The 27,928-nt window shown below is 34.7% G+C and overlaps 1 protein-coding gene across 6 annotated transcripts in view; it reads right to left on the bottom strand.

The window, feature by feature from the left end:
• Window positions 1–27,928, bottom strand: part of LOC149941155 (uncharacterized) — an 89,120-nt gene that overhangs the window by 36,373 nt on the left and 24,819 nt on the right. Inside the window, exon 1 of one of the 6 annotated variants that reach the window (XM_090179865.1) lies at window positions 639–728. The exons of the other annotated variants lie outside the window; for them this stretch is intronic. The gene's annotated coding sequence lies outside the window, so the exon portion shown is untranslated. Of the gene's footprint in view, window positions 1–638; window positions 729–27,928 lie in introns of those variants that run through there. 6 annotated transcript variants of the gene reach the window in all.

Here is a 27,928-nt window from a genome sequence, read left to right on the forward strand (position 1 = left end):
TAAATTGTGTGTAAATAACACTAAAAAAGGTAGGTAAAAACGATAAAAAATAGTCGGAACTTTGGTCGGCTTCAAAGAAAATTGATAGAACTTTTGCTACCGTTCATTTCTCAAATAGAACGCTAGGCCTAATCAAACATGTTTTACCTTATTTTTTTTACTCCTCTCATCTGGTTCTATTTCTAGCTAGCTTTCGCGATAATCTGGGTTAGGGGCTAGATATTTTTCAAGTAAACTTTTTAATTAATTATAAACTTTATTAAGTAGAGGGTAGAGGCGGTAAATTTTTCTCTCGCGCGCCCTCTGGTAGGAAGGATAGTAGTCGAAGAAGAAGATTGGGGGATTGTAGAGGGGGTTCCTGGGCTTCGTAAAAGAGTGCAGTGAGAGAGAGAGAGAGAGAGAGAGAGAGAGAGAGGAGTTCGGTGTGTGTGTGTGTGTGTGTGTGTTCATTAATTTTTTCTCATTAGCTGAAGGGGAACTTTCCAAAGCTTAACAAAACATTAATCAAAACGGGCCCGTGCTAATTAACCAAGTTTGTATAAAATTACAATATTTAGTTGAACGAACCCATCCAGCCCACCCAGCGCCGAACCACACAGTGCAGAGTCAGAGTAGAGAATCAAAAGGCCTGCGCTTACCTTAATAACAATAATCGGCCGAAATCACCAGTCCAATATTTCACTCTTTATATAAGAAAGGTGTCGGCTCTTAAGTCAATCCAATAGGTGCTAGCATAAATTGCTTATGTCTTGTTCAACTTCTTAAAATGTTCCACGCGCTCTTTAATATTTTAGCGTGAAAGGCTCGCTCAGTTTTATTATTTTAATGAGCTCGCGCGAAATCGCTCGAGCCCGTTTACGCTAAAATATAACGACGCGCGTGAAACTTTTGAACAAGTTGAACAAGGCATAAATAGAGTTTATGCTAGCTAGGAGCAACAAACACAACACCTCACACAAGGAGAACGCAACCCGTCAAAAGTCGTGGATTTTCTTGTGTACGTTTTTCATTGGCTAGACGCTTTAGCGCCTGCTGCCGTCGGAAGGGGAAAATTCGGAAATTGTCTTCCCCCCTCCCCGCCCGTAAAACGTTCAGCGTAAAGGCTCGTGACGCTCGTCCAATGAAATTCGTACACAACCTTTCGTTAGCGTGTTTAAAGGCTAGCTGCGTTCTCCTTGTGTTTGTTGCTCCTAGATGCTAGCGTCTATTTTACTCTCTTTCTCCCAGGAAGTTAAGTAAATTAAATGGAACGTTCAACACCTACATTCGGGATAAGAAAAATAAATATGTGCTAATTTTTTGTACTCGAATAAAACTTTCTACTCTTTGCGTTAATTAAATATTAAATTTGAAAGTTTTAAAAATTTTAAATTGATTATTTTACCATGGATAGCTCAAAAATGGTTAATATTTATAAATATTAAAAATTTAAACCTAAATTACTTTTTAAGGGTTTTTAATGTTTTAAACTTTTTATCGATAAAATGTCTAATAACAGTAAACATACTACATAAAATTAATAGTATTACATTGTTAATCAGTTTAAACTAGTCTAGAGGTTTAGTTTTATTTTTAGATTCGAAAAAATTAGGCGAAAATGCCGCTTTATTTAAATTTGCAAACAATATATGAGACCAGGAAACTACATAGGTATACACTTGGAATGTCTAAGGAAGATTTTTACGGCCGTGATGAAGCTCGTAGAAACGGGCGTGTCTTAAAGCGGGAAAACGCACGAGAAAAACTCGCGCGCCTCGCTACCCTCATTCGACGACAACTCGTCATTAAGCCTAGTCGATGGTTATTTTATTATTAGCTTACTTGATTATTTCTTTTATAAACATACAAATACCTGAAATAAGGTATCATTACACTTCTTTCGCGAAGAACATTATAATTACTTTAAAATATTAAGTACGATAACAAATTGAGGTTTTTATATACATTGTTTTATAAGCCTATTTTTTGCGCGGGAAGATCGCCTATTTGTTACGATGACGACGCATTCTTTTCGCGTCAAACCTCGAGCCAATGAATTAGAAATGTCGTGTTACGTCTTACACTTGACGTAGTTAAGCCCCGCCTTTTTCTCGACGCGCTTTCGTATCACAATCCCAATGGAACCTTAGACATTCTAAGTGTATACCTCTATAGTTTCCTGATGAGACTAATCATGGAATGAAAACTTTTTTTCGGGAAAATACGGAAAATTTTCCAGAAAAAAAGGCCTCAGTCATTTTCCAGAAAAATTTTCGACTTACAGCACTAAAATAATTTAAACTAGTTTAAACGAAAGTTTAAAAAATACGATTTGTAAAAGTAGGTTAAAATAGGCCAACCCCTGTAAAAGTGTTCCAATGGCAATACACGCGTGCTCGGGAAGGAGTCGACATTTAGTGGATATTCATAAAGAATAATAATAGGAATGCAAATGAAGTAGAGTATTTTTTGATATTTTTTATCGGTTTAGATTAAAAATTAAACCAATTCATGTAACTAAAGTATAACATTATGAATAATTTAACTTAAATACTTTTTACATTCAAAGATATTACTCATCGATAAATTATTAATAAATAACTCTTGGAATATTTCGAGTGATAATAGAATAGATAAGGTGTAGGGGACGTAGCGTGGTCTTACAAGTTCCTCCTACAAGTTTTCGAAGGAGGTCTTAAAGGCCTAAGTTTTCTTCTGCCTGTTTTCATTTAAGTTTACTTCCCAGCGCAAAAATCCTGGTGGTAGGCCAACCGCAGAACACGTTGGCCTACCACCAGGATATTTGCGCTGGGAAGTAAACTTTAGAGGTCGGCGTCTGGATAAAAATTAACCGTTTATTTTGATAATATCCATAAACAAAAATTATCCAACAAATAATCAGTTATTTTTGGCTTTTTCCCATATTAAATCGTTTCTATCCATGGATAATATCAATGGATAAACGGTTAACCGCAATTTTTATGATTAATTGAAATTTTGCCAGTTAATTTATCTGTTACGCCGATCTCTAGTAAACTTAAAGGAAAACAGGCAGAAGAAAACCTAGGCCTTTAAGCAAAAAAAAAACCCGACTCTCTCGAAAGACAAAAGTAAAAATGTCAGGGTCGTTACTAATACTTATACAATTCTGAAAAATAACGCGTTAAATTTTCCCACGAGAAGGTTCATTTGTAAGGAAAATGAAGTCAACGAGACGACTAGCATAAATAGGGTAAAATTAGGAAACAGTGTAAGCCACGCGGGGGCTAACGAAACTCGCCCCCGACGTCAGCGAGCGGCGGCGCGCAATTATGGAGGAAAACGCTGGTACATTTCAATTTTCCAAAAAGGAGGCGCCGTATACGAAATCAAGCGTGATGGAAATAAATATTCATTTATTCGGCGAATAGAAAACTCCGAAAGAGAAAAATAGAAGAAAAATGTTAGGAATATTCCGCAAAACTGAGCGAACTCGGAAATTAAGTCGTAGATAAAAAGGGGGGGGGCTTCAAAAAAGAAAAGTAAAAAATGTAAAAAAGGGGGAGGGCGTAGAGAAGGAATGGACAAGGCGCGGAGGGGGGGGGGGGCGGCCGGGTTTCGGAACGCGCCGGAGCGTCTTCGATTCAAAAATGATTAAGAAAATTTTTCGTCACGTGAGTCGGTGGAGAGAAGGGAGAGAGAGAGAGAGTGGAGACCCCGCCCAACTAATAAACTCCGCCTTCTGCTCCAAACCGGCCTTTTAAAGATGCGTTAAAAGCTCCCGGAGCCAAAACGGTGCTCGCAGGGGGCGGAAAAACGTAAAAAAGGGGGAAGGTGGGCGACGACCGAGGCAGCGCTGGGGCGAACGGACGGGGCCCGGGAATCGCCAAACTGAGGTAGTGCGGGGAAGCTCCCTCCCCCGTCTCGCTTTTATTTATCCTAAGAGAACTTTTATCCGGAGCTGATGGGATGTCCGCTTAAGAGATCGGAGAACGTATAGTCGCGGTAAGCCTCAACGAGTTACGACGTCAAACGCCCGGGTTGGGGTCAAGTCCGCGTTTCGCTAGTTTTTTCCCCTTTTAGGAAAGAAAATGTTCTCCGATTTGATCTCTTCTCCGGCGACGTTGAGACTTTCCCTTTATCCGCGACAGGCTGCCTTTTCCCTTCTTAGCTCTATCTATCTCCGCTCTGGAACCGTCACCGGACGTTTCCCTCGGACATTATTTGACCCCTGCTGTAGCAAACAATCTATAGCGCTGAAAGGGACATTTTTTTGTGATTAATTGGGACGTAAACGTTTATTTTCTTCCAATTCAGGTGTACTACCGAAATGTCCTTTCGAAGATCGAAAGTCAATATCGAAAGGTCGAACTCGATTAGTACCGTTACTTTTTTTGGACTGTGTAAATAAACAAAGTTCATTTCTTCCACAAGTCTCCAATAATCTTACCTGCATTTTAATTTTACTTAAAACCGAATTAACATTTAGTTAAATAGTAGCAATAAATATGATACTTATGGTCATCTTAACCTTATGCTTTTCAAATCCCCTAATTCATTGTTAAATAGTTCTTTCGTAAGCAAAATCTTACCTGAATTGGAACATTAATTTTAATTTTACTTAAAACTGAATTAATATATAGTTAAATAGTAGCAATAAATATGATACTTAGTGTCATCTTAACCTTATGCTTTTCAAATCCCCCAATTAATTGTTAAATAGTTCTTTCGTAAGCAAAATCTTACCTGAATTGGAACATTAATTTTAATTTTACTTAAAACTGAATTAACATATAGTTAAATAGTAGCAATAAATATGATACTTATGGTCATCTTAACCTTTTGCTTTTCAAATCCCCTAATTCATTGTTAAATAGTTCTTTCGTAAGCAAAATCTTACCTGAATTTGGACATTTATTTTAATATTATTTAAAACTGAATTAACATTTAGTTAAATCGTAGCAATAAATATGATACTTATGGTCATCTTAACCTTATGCTTTTTGAATTAAATTGCTAAATATTTCTTTAGAAAAGCAACTATAGATGGCGTAGCTAAAATCGAATTCGCCCATATTACTCAATAAAAAAACAATAAAACAAAATCAAATAAAATACATGTATAAAAACTATTGACGCAGTAAGCTTTCAACATAGTTCCAAGTTCATTAAGAAGGCGGTTTACTATCGGAGAACAAGAGAGGCGTTTATATCTACAGGTGCTATTCTTTTGTCCCAAAATATAACCCATTAGAAAATATGCGTATTTCATCAGTACAATTATGAAAAAAATCCCGCCTGAACGCTGACCTCCATATATTTAAGATAATTTTCCAAACGTTAAACAAAACCTAACGCATAGACGCACGCTTAAAAAATTGTAAAGGTTGAAACTTCTATCATTAACGATCGGTGCTAGAAAAACGCTTAAATATAAACTCGTTAACGCGCGCGGAATGCAATCGAAAGTTTTAAATTAAGCCCCGCAAAAAATATGTATACTTGACCCTCGGCGTGCTAGAAGGTAATATAATGTTGAAATGTATTGAATTTCGCGACAGGGGTCAATATTCTAATGCAAATAAAATACAAAAGAAAGGTGGGAATATAGGGGGAAGCGGAAAAAAACATTAAAGTTGCTAACAAGTGAAACAAACTCAATAAGAAAATAGAGTAAAAACATTGTAACGTGTTCGCATCAATTGACATCGTAGCGCAATTTACACGAATATGACCCGGAGGGGGTGGGGGTTCTGGAAAAACTATTATAAAACCCCGGTTGGGGACACATTCAAAATAGAAACACGAAGCTTCCATACACCGGACGGCCGCTATATAAGTTTAATTACTATAGAGCGTGCAAATTTAACATTTAAAGCGGTCGCCACTACCAAATACTACGCATTAATTATAAAAACACGGTATGAAAAATAACCGGCTCCGTTAGGCAAAAATACGTGGAACGAATATTTAAAGCGACAAAAAAGAACTATTAAAGGTTGGGATCGCCTTTATGTGTGTTCTACACTCGAAAAAATCGTTCGAAAAGGGGATATATATATATATATATATATATATATATATATATATTGCATTTTTACTTTAACAGTTTCGTGGGGTGATATAAAAATGGTTTTTCGTATACGTGACTAATTTAAAGTGCTGGCCTACAAATATATTTTACGAAATTATTATATTTAAATTGTTTCATATCACGAGTGAAATGTGATAAAATATTGGCCGTTGCTATTTACGCCCGATTTTCAGTCGTAAACCATGTGTAGCTATTTATCCCCGATTTTCAGTGGCCAATAGTCGATGGCTATTTATACGCGAATTAAGGTGAAAATAGTTAATTCTTAATGGGACAAATAGTTTACCACAGCGAGTCGGTTATAAATAGTCTCGATCGCGATAATATTGGAGATTTCGGGTGGTAAATTCGCTTAATCACTCGGTGACGATTTTAGGACAAAATATGCTTTCTCCGTTGAGGTCTAAATTAGCTTCAGACGGGCGACAAAAAAATGTAAATAGCCCCTTTTCGGTTGTAAATAGTGTCTATCACCCGGTGGTTGAAAAATGTTATAAATATTTACCTAAACCGGGTCACGCGGCGAATAGAACCTAATAAAATTAATAACCATCTATAAAAGTGTAATATATATCGAGCCCTGTCAGTTACAAAATATTTCAAATCGGGACTAATTGGAATCAGTTTTTACATCCGTAACAAACAGTGCCAGGTGTAGAAATTAACCTTAAGTAATCGGATAAATAGTCTGTCACATTAGGATTAACTATTTACCGCCTTAAGTCGGGGAGTAAATAACTATTTACCGCCTTAAGTCGGGGAGTAAATAACTATTTACCGCCTTAAGTCGGGGAGTAAATAACTATTTACCGCCTTAAGTCGGGGAGTAAATAACTATTTACCGCCTTAAGTCGGGGAGTAAATAACTATTTACCGCCTTAAGTCGGGGAGTAAATAACTATTTACCGCCTTAAGTCGGGGAGTAAATAACTATTTACCGCCTTAAGTCGGGGAGTAAATAACTATTTACCGCCTTAAGTCGGGGAGTAAATAACTATTTACCGCCTTAAGTCGGGGAGTAAATAACTATTTACCGCCTTAAGTCGGGGAGTAAATAACTATTTACCGCCTTAAGTCGGGGAGTAAATAACTATTTACCGCCTTAAGTCAGACATAAATAACTATTTACCGCCTTAAGTCAGACATAAATAACTATTTAATACCTTAAGTCGGGGAGTAAATAACTATTTACCGCCTTAAGTCGGAGAGTAAATAACTATTTACCGCCTTAAGTCGGGGAGTAAATAACTATTTACCGCCTTAAGTCGGGGAGTAAATAACTATTTACCGCCTTAAGTCGGAGAGTAAATAACTATTTACCGCCTTAAGTCGGGGAGTAAATAACTATTTACCGCCTTAAGTCGGGGAGTAAATAACTATTTACCGCCTTAAGTCGGGGAGTAAATAACTATTTACCGCCTTAAGTCAGACATAAATAACTATTTAATACCTTAAGGTATTAAATAGTTATTTATGTCTGACTTAAGGTATTAAATAGTTATTTATGTCTGACTTAAGTCGGGGATAAATAACTATTTACCGCCATAAATATAAATAGCAACGGCGAATATTTTAAGCTGTGTCTTTTGAATGAAAATTGCGATTCCTTTAAAGAAAATCCGTAAAAATGTCAACTGGCACGCGCCAGAAAGTCAGAGGGTCAAATTAAAAAAAAGCGGTGCAATCCTTCGCATAAATACCTATAGTGGCGATGGCATGAGATATCTCCGCTGGCTTCTCTCTATATTTTTTTTTGGTCGATGTGATCGAGTAATGTAAACTCATTATAAGAGCCCGCCCTCGAAACGCGACTAAAACAGTGAGCGCACGTGTGCGGCTTGATATTATAGAGCGATCTACAATGCCAGAAAAGTGGAGGGGGTTGAATTATGGAAAGAAGCGTGTATATTCGGAACGGCCGCGAATCTGGAACCCCCTCCCCCCCCCCCCGCCCTCGTGCACGCTCCCCTCCCCCTCTCCCCCGTGTGTATATTTTAATAATAGCGCGAAGGAGAAGAGCTATACCTAAGTCGATCCTTCAGTCACACGAGTGTCGAGCCTATAGTCGGGACAAATCGAATTTAATTCCGAACGTTCTTGAAAGTGCTGGACTGGGAATATTCAATTTTTTCAGGTGACGACTACTTGAAATATAAGATATCGTGATTATTTCTTGTCATCATTATATTTTGAGCTACGGAACTGTACGCGAATAACGCGGATAATGTAAGAAGTAATTTTTCTTATCGAGGTAAATAAAAGCGGGAAATAAGTTCGCGAGTTTTGTGTCGGACGTTGGGAAGTCGTCGCGGGCGCGTCAGCAGCGACCGGCGCCGGCGACAGGCCCGTCCGCCGAGAGCCGCCGCTCCGTTCGGCCGCCGTTGACTCACTGGCTGCTCGGAATCCCCGTCTCTCTCTCCTTGGGAAGCTGCTTTGCGAAGAGGAGAACCCGACCAGCTCGCACGTGGAAACGGTATGCACGCGTGAACTCGCCCCCTTGTTTGTCCATTCGCCGCTTTTTTTTTTGGCTTTTTCTACCTAGGTATTATAGAGCCCTGTTGTTAGATTACTTAACAGGTTAATTTCTACACCACGCACTGTCTGTTACGAATGTAAAACCTCATTCTAATTAGTCCCGATTTGAAATATTTTGTAAGCGACCTATACACTTATATAGACGGTAATTAGGTTTATTAGGTTCTTTTCGCCGCGTGACCCGGTTGAGGTAAATATTTAAAGCTTTTTTTAAGGTTACGGAGGTTTTCGCGTAGAGAATAAATCAGCAATTTAAAATATAAGGAAACGTCCTTATTTAAAATTTATGTTCCAGAAAAGTTCGTTAAAACTTAATTTATTTCAAATAAAGCGAGTAGCTTTAGAAAAAGTAACCATTCTAAAGGTATCAACTGGAATAAGTTTAAAGCATTATAAGTTAATAATAATCAGCTTAGGACTAAGGAGCGACTTAAATTCATTAATTCATGGTAGCCGAGTTACAATTCGTAGGAGGGTGGTGGCAAACACTTCATGCCACGCGAGCTAACAGCTCACTACCCTAACTATTACCGTTAGAAGGAATCGTATGTACGAGTAATTTTCAGTAAGGTTGGTTTGACGACGTTTCACAAAATCCCGAATGTTTTTCAAGGTAACTGAATCACTCCAAAATCGAAATTTAGTCCCTAAAGTACCATATTTTGTAATGAATCCGGGGAGATTACCATAAGCTTTATACGTCAAGTGTAGGTTTAAAAAATTTACGCTGATGTGTATACAAAAGTCAATTTTTATTATAGTTAAATAAAAATTAAATTTTGGATTTAATAAATATAAATATTAATAAATATAAATTTTAATGAATATAAATTTTAATGAATATAAATTTTAATGAATATAAATATTAATAAATATAAATATTAATAAATATAAATTTTAATGAATATAAATATTAAGAAATATAAATATTAAGAAATATAAATATTAAGAAATATAAATATTAAGAAATATAAATATTAAGAAATATAAATATTAAGAAATATAAATATTAAGAAATATAAATATTAAGAAATATAAATATTAATAAATATAAATATTAAGAAATATAAATATTAATAAATATAAATATTAATAAATATAAATATTAATAAATATAAATTTTAATAAATATAAATATTAATAAATATAAATATTAATAAATATAACTTTTAATAAATATAACTTTTAATAAATATAACTTTTAATAAATATAACTTTTAATAAATATAACTTTTAATAAATATAACTTTTAATAAATATAACTTTTAATAAATATAACTTTTAATAAATATAACTTTTAATAAATATAAACTTTAATTAATATAAACTTTAATAAATATAAACTTTAATAAATATAAACTTTAATAAATATAAACTTTAATAAATATAAACTTTAATAAATATAAACTTTAATAAATATAAACTTTAATAAATATAAACTTTAATAAATATAAACTTTAATAAATATAAACTTTAATAAATATAAACTTTAATAAATATAAACTTTAATAAATATAAACTTTAATAAATATAAACTTTAATATAAATTTTAATAAATATGAATTTTAATAAATATAAATTTTAATAAATATAAAGTTTAATAAATATAAATTTAAATGAATATAAATTTTAATAAATAAACAAATTTAATAAATATAAATACAGTAAATATACCTCATAATTATGTAATTGTGTAAGTTTCACCGCATGCAGTGAAACATTGTACTGAGCATGCAGTGTGCGCAAAAGTTGCATTGCACGTTCGAGGCTCATGTGGGGATAATGAATTGAGAAAACACCAATTAATCGCTTTCTTTATTTGAACCACTCTTTCTACTTAGCGAATCATAGAGCACGCCATACGCGAACCAAGCCTACAAGTACTCTTCCACGATCAGAAACTCTTTTTCTCATTCCATTACCGATTCGCGTTAATATAGTGAAAAAAGTCCGGCTTGTGTACCAAATATTGAAACACGCGCCTTTTCTAACAAATGTATAATTTCCAATCGCAAATCGGAACGCTGGAAACATTTTAAAAGGAAACATTTTCCCTTCACCTATACGAAATCAAAAGTGCAAAATTTTGTAAATCTAAATCGCTTCGGGGTGCGGAGAACACATATTTCTATAAATAACTTTCTCAATTGCGTAATAATCCTTTCACTGTTACGTTGTCACGTAAGGCCAATATTAGGGAAAAAACTTGATTTAAAATTTCTAGATGAAGAAGCTTAATACAACCAGAAGTATATAAGATTTCCCTAAAGAGTGAAGTATCACTATTGCTATTCGCTTGAAACATGTGCTTTCGAACTGTAATACCACTCATTTTTAATAAGATTCTTTAAGGGGAGTATAGGATGGCGGATCAGCGAATTTTACATTTGTATATATTTTCCAAGATGACATCACTACCGAGCGGTGGTAAAAAGTATAAAGGGGCGTTCAGTCTATAGAGTAATGGCAGTGCTACGTCACACGACGTCACCTATGCTTTTTCCTATTCATAAAAAATTAACGCCCACAATGGCCGCCATGGCCAAAGCTACGGAGTGCTACTACTCTCTACAACTTTTAAAGGCCTATTAGTTTGCATACCAAATTTGTCCAACATATTGGCAGCTAGGAGCAACAAACACAACACCCCACACAAGGAGAACGCAACCCGTCCAAAGTCGTGGAGTTTCTTGTGTACGTTTTTCATTGGCTAGACGCTTTAGCGCCTGCTACTGTCGGAAGGGGAAAATTCTGAAATTGTCTTCCCCCCCGCCCGTAAAACGTTCAGCGTAAAGGCTCGTGACGCTCGTCCAATGAAATTCGTACACAACCCTTCGTTAGCGTGTTTAAAGGCTAGCTGCGTTCTCCTTGTGTTTGTTGCTCCTAGTTGGCAGTTAATTAAGCAGTTTAAACTTTTTGGTGGATCAAAACGCAACATTTTTCGGATAGGTGACCGATATTTGGATGTACACTTTGTTTGAGATAATACAACTATTTAAAATTTAGCTATTCCGTGACGTCACTGACGCGGAAACTTTGAAACATTTGACCCGTCGTCGGCTTACTATCTAATATTTCTAAATAGCAGACAAACAATTTTCTAAATTTCTTATAGAAAAATATAAAGCAGACGATAATAAAAATTAGAATAATCATATTGGACTTGTTATGTGAACCATTGTCACCGTATTTCGCCCCACAAAAATTTAATTGTTTGGTGGAAAAGTGCGAATTGGTATATCGGATATAAACTAATTTGACACCAATAAAATTGCATAGTCTGAACGGTACTTTACGCAACAAACTGCTCAAGTACAACAAAACTTTACAAATAATTTACGATGTAGTGTACACTTTTTATCCCGGTGTAAGCGAATAGTTTTCGCCTACTGATAAGTATTAGAAGAAATCGCTGCATTTGGTAAATTCGGGTTTACTAATGCGAATTATTCGCCAAAACATTTAGGTACTACACTCTACTAAACGTCATCTTCATACTCTCTTTTTACACTTAATTCCACCATGGATTAAATAACCTTACACGGATAGTTCTCCGGGGTACAATATTTGCTCCAGACGTACCCTGGTTTTACCGATACACGGGAGGGAAATTGCTGAAATTATTATTTTTGTAGGTCAAGGCCTATCTTTATTGAAAACTTGTTTCCAGTTTGAAAATCTATAAACAATTTAACGAAAAATTAGGTGATATATATAAATGGCTTAAAAACAATATCAAAAAGGTTACAGTATTTATTTCCCACAATTAAACGGGAAACTCCACGATTTAATATTTCAATTTAAAATGTTATATTAAAACAAACCGTTGGAAAAATGTTAAAAAAGCCGCCGCAAGATGGCGACGTTTCAAGAAATCTTGTTCCTGATTTGTATCGGTAAAGGGGGTAAAATTGAGGGGACGGTAAAAATATCTGGCAGCCTCGTTTGAAACAAACATCTTCAACTCGTAGTATTAGAGAGAACAATTAGGAAAATATTTCCTCGGGTCAAAAGGGAATTGGGTTATATTATTTTGGAAAAAATGTGAATATATATTTTTAAAAGCAAACCCGTGTTTTTTTTTATAACTGCATTCCCGAAACTAAAACATTCATACCGTTTACGAGCACGACCCTTTTTTTTGAACCACTTAATCTTAACTAAGGGATTCCACGCAGTTTATACAAAGTGAAAGTTCCGACAAAACGCAACAATGCGAGTACACGTACTAAGTAAAAGCCAATTAACAAAATTAAATAAAATTATTAAATGGATGAAAACTATACTCGAGCCTAGTAAAGCCTGTTCGTGGAATCTTAAATACGCCACCCAAAAGGGGGGGGGGGTGCGTTGGGGACGTAATAATTACGATATCGCGAAGAAAGGACCTCGTACGAGAAAAAAACCGTAGCCATAAACGCAACTTTTAAATAATTAAATAGAAGCTCAATTATTGGAAAGAATTATCCAATTAAATGAAAACCGCCCGTACTGGTAGAGAAATTTCATAAAGCATTTTTTTATTATTCTATAAGAGTATATTTAGGGTTCCTCCCTCTCGAAGAAATACAAACCATTAAGGTAAATTGTACCTTTTTTATTCGTTATTTGTAAAAACTAAAGGACACAAAAAATACGACTCGAATTGACGTATCAAGATATCGAGGGCTATACTTAAAAACTTTGCAACATGGAATATCATATGAGTCTTTATTACTTTTATTATTTGCATTTTCTTCTTCGAAGTTAGCCGTCATTCGTAACTTCTCGCATGCAGGCCTCGTAAAAGGCGGGGGTTTATACGTGCGGAAGTTGCTTTATCAACAATAGTTTTTATTTCATTTACCTATAAAGATATTTTTTTTTGGCTTTGTTTGATTATACGAAAAAATACTGGTAATGAGTTGCACGTGAATATGAAAGATATACAATCCTTCTTGTAAGTTATAAATTTACCCTGTTGGAAATTAACCAAATATTGGTATAAATGGTATATATTTTTACGGGTCAGAATAATGCTTCGATTTTTTGTAAAAGTTCCGAGTTAATGGTACTTTTTATATTAATATTCCGGGAAAGCCTAACGACGCCATAACGGTAAATAATATAACGCTGTCTCGAACACCGTTACCTTTTCATTCTAATACAAAATACTGAATTTTTAATGAATATTTTCCCGTAGTTAAGTGGTTAAATATAATGTTTTGTGGAAAACAGTATTCGAGGGGCTGTAATAAAACCTAGCGATTTATGAGTTGACTCAAGAATAACGCAATTTTTACTTGAAATATTCAGTTTAGAATTTCAGATTTGTGAGTTTTTTTTTTAAATTTTACCGGGAAGCGAAATATTTCCGTGGTAAGAGGTACATAATTAAATTCATTTTGTTGGTCTACCAAAAGGTGTACCAACGGACGTTTGCTGTTTACACTGATTAATTCACCGCCAATTAGTTGGACCTTGGATTAACAATAGTAGTGCCTACCTGGATATATCACTTGGAAAAAACCTGACAAGCAAATGAATTTTGCGACAGCAGCGCCGCTTCAGCGAAGTTAACGGAGAATTTCCGAAACTCCCGTAACACGTAGCCTTCTAAAAGGCAGAACCCGTAACAAACACTTTGGAAATGCACTCGGAATGCTAGAGTGATATATCCAGGTAGCCACTACTATTGTTAATCCAAGGATGGACCCACAGACCACGTACCCCAAGTTGGACTCGCATCAACCTCGAAAAAAGGTGTCGAAAGCGACTCGTTTTTTTTTTTTTTTTTTTTTTACAGCAAACAGAAAAAAGGGCGTAAAAATTCTTTATTTTAAGAAATTAAAATTTTTATTACCGCGCGTGCTCGTATTAGTACCTTCAAAACTGCCTCTACTTGCCGTGAGATGGTGCGCTCTTGAAAAACCCGGGTCACATTCGAGACATACAAAAATTTAAATTACTACCAGTCATACATATCCCTCTTGTGGTAGGTAGTTGGAAGAATTTATTGGACCAGCAACAGAGCCATATTTACGCCAAGGCAAAATAGGCTATTGCCTAAGGCCGGTATCTTTCGAAGGGCCCGGTTTCGATTGTTAAGTTTATTTAAACAGAGTACAGAAAATTCTTTAATTTAATTTACTCATGGGTCCCGTGTTATCTTAAAATCCATTATGTCAGCAGATATTTCGGGAATGAACTGCAAGCCTGCATACGAAAGAGATTCAAATCCACAAATTGTTCAACAATTCCATAAATTATGACAATATAATTGACCAATTTGTTGAAACAAAAGTTAGAATGAAAATAAAGTAATTTTAAAGTTTAACAATGTTAAATATTTAAATTTATGTTTTTATGTCATATAGTAAATTGAATATTTTAAAATTTATTAAAATGAATTTAAAAAATTAAAAAATTATTAAAAAATTATTTAATTAATTAATTAATTAAAAAAATTAAAAAATTAAAAAATAGTAAATTGTTGATAAAATGTTAATAATCTTTCTATTAAAGTTGACTAATTACTACTATAATGTATACCTATACTAAGAAAATAAAAATAAAATTAGTATAGGGGCCCGGTTTGAAGACCTTGCCCAGGACCCGGAAATCTGCTAACACAGTCCAGAAAAACTAAATGGCTGTCAAATGTTGTATAGTATAAGTGAAGAAGACAATTTTTTTTCTGGAAATATCAATATTAGAATTTAGAGTTTGGAAACTAAATATCAAAATTAGAATTTAGAGTTTGGAAACTAAATATCAAAATTAGAATTTAGAGTTTGGAAACTAAATATCAAAATTAGAATTTACAGTTTGGAAATTTCCAGAAAAACGGTACGTAGGAAGTAGACAATTTAAAAATTAATTTCGATAAAGAAACTTAACGCGTCTTAAAACGCGTAAAAATTTTAATTGACGCTTTTGAATTTCAGCTACCCTACTGGTAGGGTAGCAAATGGGCTAGCTAATTTAAAACCTCGAAACAAAGACAAAAGGGGGGGGGGGGGCGAAGAGTTTTGGGGGAAGGGGGTTGGTTCGGCGAATCTTTAGAATGAAATTCCACAAGAGCATCACCCCTTAAAAAACACACGCAAAAGCGAATTGAGAAAGAATGAAGCTCGAGAGAATAAGGTGGCGACCTCTACGGGCAGTTTTTTAAAAGTCGCGTTACAAATTGAGTCTGTTAATTAAATTTTACGGTAATTCCGAGCGTCTAAAGTAGTTTGGCCCCTTTTAAAACGCGCCATTTCGCCGCGCTTAATGACTCGACTACTAAACAATTATAATAAAACATCTTCCTAAAAGGTTGCGGAGACTAGATCTTGGAAAGCGTTTGCAGTCTCCGGGTTTGGGAGGGGGGGGGGGATTAATACGCAACCCCATCTTATAAGTCTTAAGATGAACCGGGGTGTGGGGACTCTTAAAAAGGGGGGGGAAATAACCGGGGGGTGAGCGGAAGAACCGTTGAAACAGAGGAAAAATAAGAAAGGGAATGGGAGGGTGGAAATGGTTAAGGAGGAAACCGAATACTTCCTGAACTTCCGGTATGAAACTTTTAAGTTTCCGGTGCTAAAGATATACTTGAAAAGTCCAAAGAGAAAGCTTCCCCTGTCCGCCGCGGGTGGCGCTTCGAATATATCTCAAGCTTCATTAGAATACAACAACACTATTTTTCTCACACGCCAGCTTTTGACTGTATTTTTTTTCCTTTTGCATTATTCACGGTTTAAAAACTTTCGTTAATTAGCGACGTCTCGCTATACAAGTTAGTTTAGAAACAGAACCGGAGAGGAGCAAAAAACGCTCGCGAAAAAAACCACTTTTATTTATAATGCGCGAGAAACGAATTTTCCACTCGCACTAATTAAATGAGTCACCCATGTTGGTTCGCTTCAAAAATTTACAGCGCGCTAATAAGCCGCTTCCCCAACGAACATCACCCCCTTCATTTAGCTTACTGAATGAAGAATTACGGTTGACAGTTTATATTAGAGTACGGGGGAGGTAAAGTTTACGTTGATACACTTTAGGAACGAGAAGACAAGACACCCCCCGTCATTCTAAGAAAAAGCGTAGCATTAAAGGAAAATTAAAACATTGTTTAGAACAGGAAGTATTTACCGTTTAAAAAAAATAGAGTTTTGTTCTCGCTGTGTTGCATTTTTGATGATTTAGGTTCCAGAGTAGCTTTAGATTACGCTCAGTATGTACAAAGTGGAAATATCTGAATTAATATTATTACCTTTTTCCGTTCGGAATACATAGTTCGGAATACATATTAACCGAAGCGGCATTAGACTCCCCCTCGCGCCAGACCCAAACATTTCGCGCACTTTCATTCACGAAGAAAGTAGCTTCGAGATATTCCACATTGAAAATACGCATTGGCATTCTTCTACAACAGCTTACAAACTGACTACGAAATTAGTCAATTATTTTAAACTAGGGTCTAGTTGAATTTATAAGGCTATTAATTACGTAAAATGTTCACCGGAAATGTTTCGATTGGTACCAAATTTCGAGCGTCCCGTCTACGTCTGGTTCAGAAACTATAATGAAAACTTCAAAGCATTCTGTCTAAAATTACGCATATTTTAGGCCGAAATATTTCGACCCGAAAATATTACCAGAAGTAAATGAACCGAAGTTATCGAAATAGCGCTCAGAATCGGACGGCGTTTTCCTGATGAAAATGATGAGAAAATCGAGTCTAATCAAAGATAATTTCCATACCCGTCTTTTGCCGCGATAAATTGCACTTGGGAATTGTGGGTATAGCTATTTCTATGTTTAAAAAATAGTTTCATAAAAATCAAAACGTTTTTTTTTCCGGCCTAGAAGCGCGAAATATATCAAATTTGAGGTCAAAATGTAACTTCATAAGGAAAACGCCTCCAACATGGGGAGTATAGCAGTCTGATAACTTCAATTCATTTACTTTTGATATATAACTCAAAGCTGAATTCTAAAGAAAATAAGTTTGTCGATAGCTAATTTGTATCCAATAAATATTACTTTTTATTGTCGAAAGATATTCAATTATATACGTATCCTACTATAGACAAGTGGATTTAAACGCGAAAGAGGGCAATAAGATTTATAGGAGAAAATAAACAGGTCGCAGTATGTAAAATAGACAGCTTCGAATATTAAAAAATACCTTTAGCCGTCTCTTTGGAATTGCCGTCATCGGCGCGCATAAATTAAGGTCGAAGTTAAACGGTTGGGGAACGGAACTTTTAGTTAATTAGTTGAGACTCCCAGGAACCACCAACACAGTTATTTCAGAACGAAAAAAAACCGGTAATGAGAAAAAAAATGCCTCCAATCACATCAGAGAGACGATGCTTAAGCCGCTGGGTTCTTCCAGAGAAATGGCGCGTCGCACGTGTGCCAGCCGAAAGACGCGACCGCGCTAATTTGCATTGAAATTTATTTAAAATTTGTCGACTCCGGAATAGATGGGGCCGACCACCCGCCGACCGTGCGTCATAATTCAAAGGAGTTAACAAACCGGGAAAAAAACGACGCGGTCGGGAACAAGACGCGGCGAAAAGACAATCAACGCGAATCGTTTATAATAAATTACAATTGGACAGTGTCGTACGGACGAAGATAGATCGACGATAAACCAAACCGTAAAATTTAACTCCCAATGGCGAAATACACGCGACTGCCAGTTCGAAATTAATACAAAGTACTAAAAAAAAGGTTATAATATTTTAAATATTCGGGACAAACGATTTAAATATATCAGAAGCGATTAAATTGGGTAAAAAACATTCGGGTAATAGCAATTTATAAGCGCGGAGGGTTAGTCGGACGCTCGCCAAAAAAGTACTATCTCGTAATTTGTCATTTTAAGAGTTATTGACAAATGTTTTTGTATATTTACGCAATATAAAAAAGGGGTTCGGAGAATATAACGCATTAAAACCAAATAAAGGTATTTTGTAATAGTAGAAATAGGGGTATTATTGCTTTTAGGAAAATTGTACGCTTTCCTAGAGATAAGAGAATATTTGCAGAGTTTTTTAACGTTATCTGCGCAATTATACATATATATTATTGGCTATTTTCGCATAAATAGAACACGGAATGGGCATTTTTACAAAATCCAATCTCAGCTCGCGAGCCGCTCATATTAACTTGACTTTGCTAAAGAGCGGTTCGGCACATATCCATTCAAATAGTTAATCTCTTCTCACAATTTTCTAAGGGAAGGGTCTGCTCTCGCACTCGCTCAATATCGAATTAGGTGGTTTCTTTTAGCCTGTTCTCCGACTAAAAGTGTACTCTTTTTACCCTAAAACGTTTTATTAATGTGTTCCGCCTCATAAACTATTCGTTTGTTCCGGAGTATTAGGGCTACTCTTTTTACTCCTTCTGAAAAGGAGGTGTAAAGAAGTAAATCGGATTTGGTCGTCTACAAGTCAGAATTTATCTGCTAAAAGGTCACAGGCAGTCATTTTGGGGAAAAAAATTTACTCAGACTCAAACTATTCACAGAATCGGAGTAAAATGAAGTCATAGCCTTTTTCTTCTTACCCTACTCAGAAATCCCCGAACAAGCGAAAATAAACCACTACTATAGCTCTCTCAAGCTCAGCTCATTAAAAATAATTATTTACATCTGCTCTCATATAACGGCTCACCTACTAAAGAAAACCGAATACGTTCTTTTAAAACTATTGAAAACTTTAACTAATTCTAGCATATTCCCTATTTAATCAATTAAATAATTTCAAAACTACCAAAATAATATGATATTCTGAAGAATCAACGTAAAAGCGTAGATTTTATAGCCCAGTCAATCTATCGTTCATTTTCTTGTGTACATTTTTCATTGGTTAGACGCTTTAGCGCCTACTGCCCTCGGAAGGCGAAAATTCGGAAATTGTCTACCCCCGCCTGTAAAACGTTCAACGTAAAGGCTCGTCCAATGAAATTTGTACACAACTCTGCGTTAGCGTGTTTAAAGGCTAGCTGCGTTCTGCTTGTGTTTGTTACTCCTAGGTGAAACGCTCATCTCCAAGTTTCGCTCAAGCTTAAATTTAGGTTCCCAGTAGTCTCACTCATTAATAGCTAAATATAAAGGCAGCAACACTCTTCTTTAAATTATTTAAAATTTAGCGCTCATTCTGACTCGAAACGGTCCGACCCGCTCTAAAATGAGCGGAGCGCGGCCATCAATGACAGGGCGTATTTAAATTTGCTTACTCTTTAACGGCAATATCATAAGTTTATAGAACATTTTAGGAACCCCATATAGATAAACCGAATAATATCTGAAAATGTAATTCAATAGAAAGTTTAGCTATCAAGAACTACACCCATTTTTCTAAAAATAACAAAACCGGGCCGAACAGTAGCGAACCGACGCTTTTCCTCAGATTGCAATCAGTCGTAGAAACATTAAGGAACGATATAAAAATTTCAACTTTGTATCATTAGCTTCGGAGTTCTTAGTTTGACGATTTAAAGTGACGGGATAGATCGAAATTTAGTCATGTATTTTCTTCAAAAACAATGTTTTGGAAGCCAATTTAATATTATTTCGCTACTATTAGAAATAGCGCATTCACTCGAGTTACCTTTTAATCGCACCTTCTAGATTCCAAGGCTATAAATAATGATTGTTGGGCATTAAATGTAAATTTGATGGAGGCATGAAAATAAGTTGAAATGTTACTCTTTTCGACTATGTTTCGAGCTCGAAAAAGTCATTGAAATGGCGCGAGAGTGGTTATCGAGAAAAAAATAGAAACGGTGCCCAATAAATACTAGAAAGTTACATTAATGCTCCGTGTTCAAAGATTATTAATGATTTGAAGTTATTGGGATTAAAAGAAAAACTAACTAGTGTAAGTTTCGTACGCTACGTGCAAGATCTACAGGCCCGTGCAAAGACATTTCGGGCCCCGGGGTAAATTATGTCATCGCAGGAAGGGTAAGCCGATGGGCCTATTTTCGAATTAACGGCTTATTTTAGATCTATGAGAGATCTCATTCTCATAACCTTTTTAGGTTATGAGTTGAAACTTCAATGTTGATTGTAATATTTATAAGCATTAGTCTACGTCCCAGAATATTCGATAGGATAAATTTCAATCTAAACAATTTTTCCAGAAGTTAATTTAGAGTGCTGGTCACATTCCAATTATACTATTAGCAATATTACGGTTTATGTCTACAGGGTGTTTCAAAAGGTTATGCGAAACTTTTAAGGAGTTGTAGGCGTGAGTTGAGAAGTATGCCCGATTTTCCCCCATTTTCCTACGATGAGTTAAAAGAGCGCCAGAGAGATTCAAAGTGTGGCCTACTAGCCCCTGGAAGTAGGCTGCAACAAGCGCAAAACCAAGCAGGGAAATGCGAACATTAAGGTTTGGGTTCGTGTGATAGGTAAAAAAGTACTTTGTCAACAAATCGAGGTAAGCAGCGTAAAAAGTAAACTTAAACAGTATTTAAAGTCCCTGCTGCTTGGGTTTGCGCTTGTTTCAGCCTACTTCCAGGGGCTAGTAGGCCACACTTTGAAGCTCTCCGGCGCTCTTTTAACTCATCTTAAGAAAATGGGGAAAAAACAGGCATACTTCTCAACTCACCCCCTACAACTCCTTCAAATTTTTGCATAACCTTTTGAAACACCCTGAATAGCTAGCTGCCGGCTGCCCCATGGCAAAACCTTATAACCAACAAATTTTTGAAAAATTAGATTTTTAAGCATCAGTATTTACTAAGGCACGTACAAAAAAAACTGTAAAAGTCATAAATATTTAGCTATTTAAGACTTAAAAAATGGTTTTGGATTTTATAATTTTCGCATTAAGAACCGCGTTAAAATCTCTTAACTTAGGTTTTGAAAAAGTCAAATATCTAAAAATTACGATCGTGTTGGTTAAAAGGTTTTGCCCTGGGACAGCCGAGCTGATACGATTGTTAATTAAATTTAGAAAAAAATCATTAAGGAAAGTCAAATTAGAAATAAAATTAATTAATAACAATTAATAGAACAGTCAGGCAGAAAAGCATGCCGCTAAAGTCAATCTTATCGTGAAATTTGGCCCGTGCAAACCCCGCCTCTCTTCGTGGAATATCCGTCATACATTAGTCACGCTCGGTCGAAATTTAAAATTCCAAGTACTGACAAAACTAGCTTAATTTAAAACATTGTATCTAAAATAGAAACGGTGAAATTCGCTTCAATACATAAAGTGACGACAAAAAGACCACGCCCATAGTTTCTCCGTTTAGTATCCCCTCCGAGAAATATAATTAAAATAAAGTGTAAAACGTTCCGAAAAGACCCAATTAATATGCTACAAACGGCATTTTAAAAACCAACGAAAAGGTAAACAGTGGCTAACGAAATATACGAAATTCAGTCGCGACTTACGGTACCATTCGATACGGTTATAAATACGCGAATGAGAGTTTCACCAAACGTTTGGATAGTTGAAAAATAATATAAAAATCGCTTAAAAAGCCAGGCACGTCGCCGTAAGGCGGCTTCACTGTACACGCTCGTAATAAAACTAACGAAATATTTATTGTTACATCTAGCGAGTAACGCGCGGGAGATCCACCTTCGGGGGCCATAAAACAAAATATAACGGAAAACAACAAAAGGCGTTGGTTCCTATTTAAACGTAACAAAATACGGGATTGAGACACCCATTTTTCGGATAGCCGTTGCCAAAATTGTATTTTTACGATACGAAAAAAAAAACATTTTATCCCGAAAAAAGTGGACGGTCTAAATACTATAAACTAAAAATGTACGCTACGTATAGAAGGGAATACGGGGGAACCCCCCTCGGATCTCCTCTCCACCTTTTACCTGTTCAAAATTTCGGGCACGCGCGACCGTAGCGCCCCGCGCGCGCGTGACTTACGATCCATAGCGCGGCGCCAGGTCGGTTGGCAGCGGGGTTCGAGCCCGAATCCTCGGCGTCAGACGCGACAACGGCCCAGTCAATGGTGCCAACTCGGAACGGGGAAGACTATTAAATCGGGGAGGGTTCGTTTAACGTCAAAGCGGTGTTAGAAGCGGGAGGGCCTTCTTTTTCTCTTAATAATCGTGGAAGTACAAAAAATATATCTCGGAGGGGAGCGGTACATATGTTTTATTTCACTTCTGCCACTGTTAAGTCCGCGCTGCATTTTATATATGTAGAGAAGGCCGGTTCTATACCTCTAATGGTATTTTGTGGATGGTCTTCGATAGCCCCTCTCTGGTTTAATGTAAATTGCGCTTCTCTCTGTTCGAATTGGAGACCGCGGGGGGGTATGGATTGGGCGCTTAATGAAAGACCCGTGTCCAAGCCCCTCCCTTTATACTTCAAATAGACTTTTTTCGGGGGTAATTCGGTGGGTACCTTCTCGACCCCTATATAGGGGCCCCAAGTATACCTACACGGGTTGGGTGACATTTTTTTAAGGGTGATTTTTTTCCCCCCGGAATGTAGGCTAGGGTGGTGGTGGGAGTGTATTAAGGTGAAAAGCAAACATTACGATACGCACGAGTGAGTTCGGAGATTCGAGCTCTATTAGAAATTGCAGCGCCTGTAACGGTCTACGCGATATACAATTTCGCGCACCCGAGCATTACAAGTAAAATTGGTTTACTCTTTTTTTTAAATTCGGTAGTAAATTATTTAAGAATTATAATTTCAACCCCACGAGATGGGGCGCTTAACGTAGGAGGAAGTCGAAATTTTACAAGTTTGTTTCATTTGACTCCACGAAAAAGTTAGATTGAGAACTTGAAAAAGGCGGGAATCGCGTGATTGGCCATATGGTTATTTTTTAACGTAGGCATTCGGCAACGGTGAGACATGGTCACTGTGTGTTTTAAAAAGTTAGATCTTATGACAATAGGTCGTTCTATTCCAAGTGCGGAGTTTAATTACGGTTTACCAGACGTAGATATTATAATGGTGACTATGTAATCGTAGGCTGCGATGGATTTTCTTTTAAGTGTTGAAAATGGTTGTACGAAAAGTTTATTTTGGTTTTTCGATGATTTTATTTCAATAAGAAATACGTGAATTACCTAATAATTAATAAATTGATTAATCTAAATTTCCCATTATCAGAAGTAAATGAACCGAAGTTATCGAAATAGCGCTCAGAATCGGAGGGAGTTTTCCTTATGAAAATGATGGGAAAAACGAGTCAAATAAAAGATAAATTGCACTTGGGAATTGTGGGTATAGCTATTTCTATGTATAAAAACAAAACCTTTTTTTCGGCCTAGGAGCGCGCAAAATTTCAAATTCGAGGTCAAAATGTAACTTCATAAGGAAAACGCCTCCAACATGGGGAGTATAGCAGTCTGATAACTTTGGTTCATTTACTTCTGGGTTTACCTCCTAAAAGGGACATAAGAACTCCATTCCAACGCCGCTCCTGTTCTAGTGGTAAAGCAGACCGGTTAAAGCGGTCATTTGCAAACCTACAGACTCTTATTGCGTTTAAAATTAACGACACAAATTTAAGACCTAGATTAGTGTATTATCCTTTATTAATTTATAAAATTAAGTTTCGAAGCTTAAGCGACTTTGCAATAAATAATGCTAAGTTTTTATGATCTTATAAAAACATTTATTTACAAATGACATTTTACTTAGGAGCAGAACTCCTTACTGCAGCCTAGCGCCGCCGATCCAACGCCGCCATCACCCATATTTTATCGGGCGCCGAACCGCGGCCGCCAAGTCATTTACTTATCGGCGGCGCAATTTTGATTCCGCAGCCGACTTTTTTTGAAATTTTCTGTGTCAATTTTTTATTTCGTTCAAAAGTTTTGACATTTTTTTAAAATTTTCAAAAGGGGGAGAGACGTTTATCCCTTCGCACCACCGCCGAAAAAAATCAACATATCATAAATCATTAGCCTTATAAATTTATTTTTATTTGATTAAAAAACAGTTCAGCTGTCCCATGACAAAACCTAGTAAACGACATTTTATTAAATTAGAGATATTTCAGTTTCTTTATTTTTATTATGATTATTTCTTATAGTAAAGTAAGTGGTATTTACAGGTGTAACTCATCCAAGTATTATTTTGTCTTTTTTAAATTTTCCATGAGGTGTACCATTTGCTTACGTTCAGAAATTTACTACTAACTCGAAATTTACGAAATTGGCGTTTACTAGGTTTTTGCCACGAGCCAGCGTACTCCCAAAAAAAGCGATTACGTAATTCAGCAGCTCAAAAATAATTGTATCGATTGCAGCGTCGAATGCGCGGGTAGCGGAATATTGACGCAACACATTTTTTATGTCGTGCATTAAAACATTATTTTCGACGAAATTATAGTATATGTTGGGGAATGGGGGGGGGTTAAATTAACAAAGCAGCTTTTAGAAATATGACTTTGTAGCTCTGCCGTCGTTTTTACACAATCATTTTTATAAATCGCTTTCTACATTTGAATATATTTCTAAGAAAGCCCAAACATTAAAGTGTAAAAATATTAGGCTTATAAAAATAAAGGAAGGAGAGGGAACTATATATACACGGTATTGTTTGCTTTTTAGTGAAAATGTGTTTGAACAGGCAAAACTGTGTGTTCTTAAACAGTCTGCCCGGAACGCTTTCGAGCGAGGGTTTTTAAAACTCGGACTTTGTAGCTTCCCTTAAACTATTAGGTAGAAGAAGGGGTCGTTATCCGTGACAGCGTTGTTTAAACGTCAAACAAAGGCTGAAGGGTAGATTTAACTTCAAAACACGTCGTTGCAGAGTAAATATCGAGTTTAAATTAAAATGCTTCGGGTAAACATACTAAGAGAATATATTTCAACGAATATTGTTTAGACGATCCAAAAATCAACCGAATTTAGTTAGATAATCTAGTTTCAAAATTAAATTAAGATAATCTAGTTTCGTAATTAAATTAAGATAATCTAGACTCAAAATTAAATTAAGATAATCTAGTTTCGTTATTAAATTAAGATAATCTAGTTTCGTAATTAAATTGAGATAATCTAGACTCAAAATTAAATTAAGATAATCTAGTTTCAAAATTAAATTAAGATAATCTAGAATAAAAATTAAATTAAGATAATCTAGTTTCATAATTAAATTAAGATAATCTAGACTCAAAATTAAATTAAGATAATCTAGTTTCATAATTAAATTAAGATAATCTTGTTTCAAAATGAAATTAAGATAATTTAGTTTCAAAATAAAATTAAGATAAAATAGATTCAAAATTAAATTAAGATAATCTAGACTCAAAATTAAATTAAGATAATCTAATTTCAGAATTAAATTAAGATAATCTAGTTTCAAAATTAAATTAAGATAATCTTGTTTTAAAATTAAATTAAGATAATCTTGTTTTAAAATTAAATTAAGATAATCTAGTTTCATGATTAAATTGAGATAATCTAGTTTCAAAATTAAATTAAGATAATCTAATTTCAAAATTAAATTGAGATAATCTAGTTTCAAAATTAAATTAAGGCAATCTAGTTTCAAAATTAAATTAAGGTAATCTAGTTTCAAAATTAAATTAAAATAATCTAGTTTCAAAATTAAATTAAGACACTCTAGTTTCAAAATTAAATTAAAATAATCTAGTTTCAAAATTAAATTAAGACACTCTAGTTTCAAAATTAAATTAAGATAATCTAGTTTCATAATTAAATTAAGATAATCTAGACTCAAAATTAAATTAAGATAATCTAGTTTCATAATTAAATTAAGATAATCTTGTTTCAAAATGAAATTAAGATAATTTAGTTTCAAAATAAAATTAAGATAAAATAGATTCAAAATTAAATTAAGATAATCTAGACTCAAAATTAAATTAAGATAATCTAATTTCAGAATTAAATTAAGATAATCTAGTTTCAAAATTAAATTAAGATAATCTTGTTTTAAAATTAAATTAAGATAATCTAGTTTCATGATTAAATTGAGATAATCTAGTTTCAAAATTAAATTAAGATAATCTAATTTCAAAATTAAATTGAGATAATCTAGTTTCAAAATTAAATTAAGGCAATCTAGTTTCAAAATTAAATTAAGGTAATCTAGTTTCAAAATTAAATTAAAATAATCTAGTTTCAAAATTAAATTAAGACACTCTAGTTTCAAAATTAAATTAAAATAATCTAGTTTCAAAATTAAATTAAGACACTCTAGTTTCAAAATTAAATTAAAATAATCTAGTTTCAAAATTAAATTAAGACACTCTAGTTTCAAAATTAAATTAAGATAATCTAGTTTCAAAATTAAATTAAGATAAAATAGTTTCATAATTAAATTAAGACACACTAGTTTCAAAATTAAATTAAGATAATCTAGTTTCAAAATTAAATTAAGATAAAATAGTTTCATAATTAAATTAAGATAATCTAGTTTCAAAATTAAATTAAGATAATCTAGTTTCAAAATTAAATTAAGACACTAGTTTCAAAATTAAATTAAGATAATCTAGACTCAAAATTAAATTAAGATAATCTAGTTTCAAAATTAAATTAAGACACTAGTTTCAAAATTAAATGAAGATAATCTAGTTTCAAAATTAAATTAAGATAATCTAAACTCAAAATTAAATTAAGATAATCTAAACTCAAAATTAAATTAAGATAATCTAAACTCAAAATTAAATTAAGATAATCTAAACTCAAAATTAAATTAAGATAATCTAAACTCAAAATTAAATTAAGATAATCTAAACTCAAAATTAAATTAAGATAATCTAAACTCAAAATTAAATTAAGATAATCTAAACTCAAAATTAAATTAAGATAATTTGGTTTCAAAATTAAATTACAATAATCTAGTTTCAAAATTAAATTAAGACAATCTAGTTGCAAAATTAAATTAAAATAATCTAGTTGCAAAATTAAAGTATAATAATCTAGTTTCAAAATTAAATTATTTAATCAGGTTTATCAGAATTGCTAACCTTCCTCTGAATAGAGACTAAAAGTAGCAACGGTTCCCTATTTTCATTGGTTTTAAAATTATCTCACAACGCGGGTAATAATTTCAATAATCAGGAACCTGATGACGTAAACCTCAACCAATGGAAACCGCCACTACGTATAGTCACTTCCGGGCTTAAGGCGATCGTCCATCAACAATTAAAACCCAACTTAAAACCAAATTTAGCCGACTTAGCGGGAAAAAAATCCGTCCCCATAAACAGAATTCTGGGCGTGTAAACCCTCCAGAATCCCGCCCTTTATACGCGTCAGATGAAAGCGAACTTGGTAGTAGGGAGGGGGGTTAAACACTGGTCAGCAGATTCTTGACTCGGAGAAATAGGAAGGACGAGTAGATTGAGCGCCGTGTCCATGCCAAGAAAGTGAAAGGGGGAAGAAGACCA

The sequence above is a fragment of the Leiobunum rupestre genome, chromosome 6, assembly GCF_980474605.1.
Source record: "Leiobunum rupestre chromosome 6, qqLeiRupe1.1.hap1, whole genome shotgun sequence".
NCBI lineage: Eukaryota > Metazoa > Arthropoda > Arachnida > Opiliones > Sclerosomatidae > Leiobunum > Leiobunum rupestre.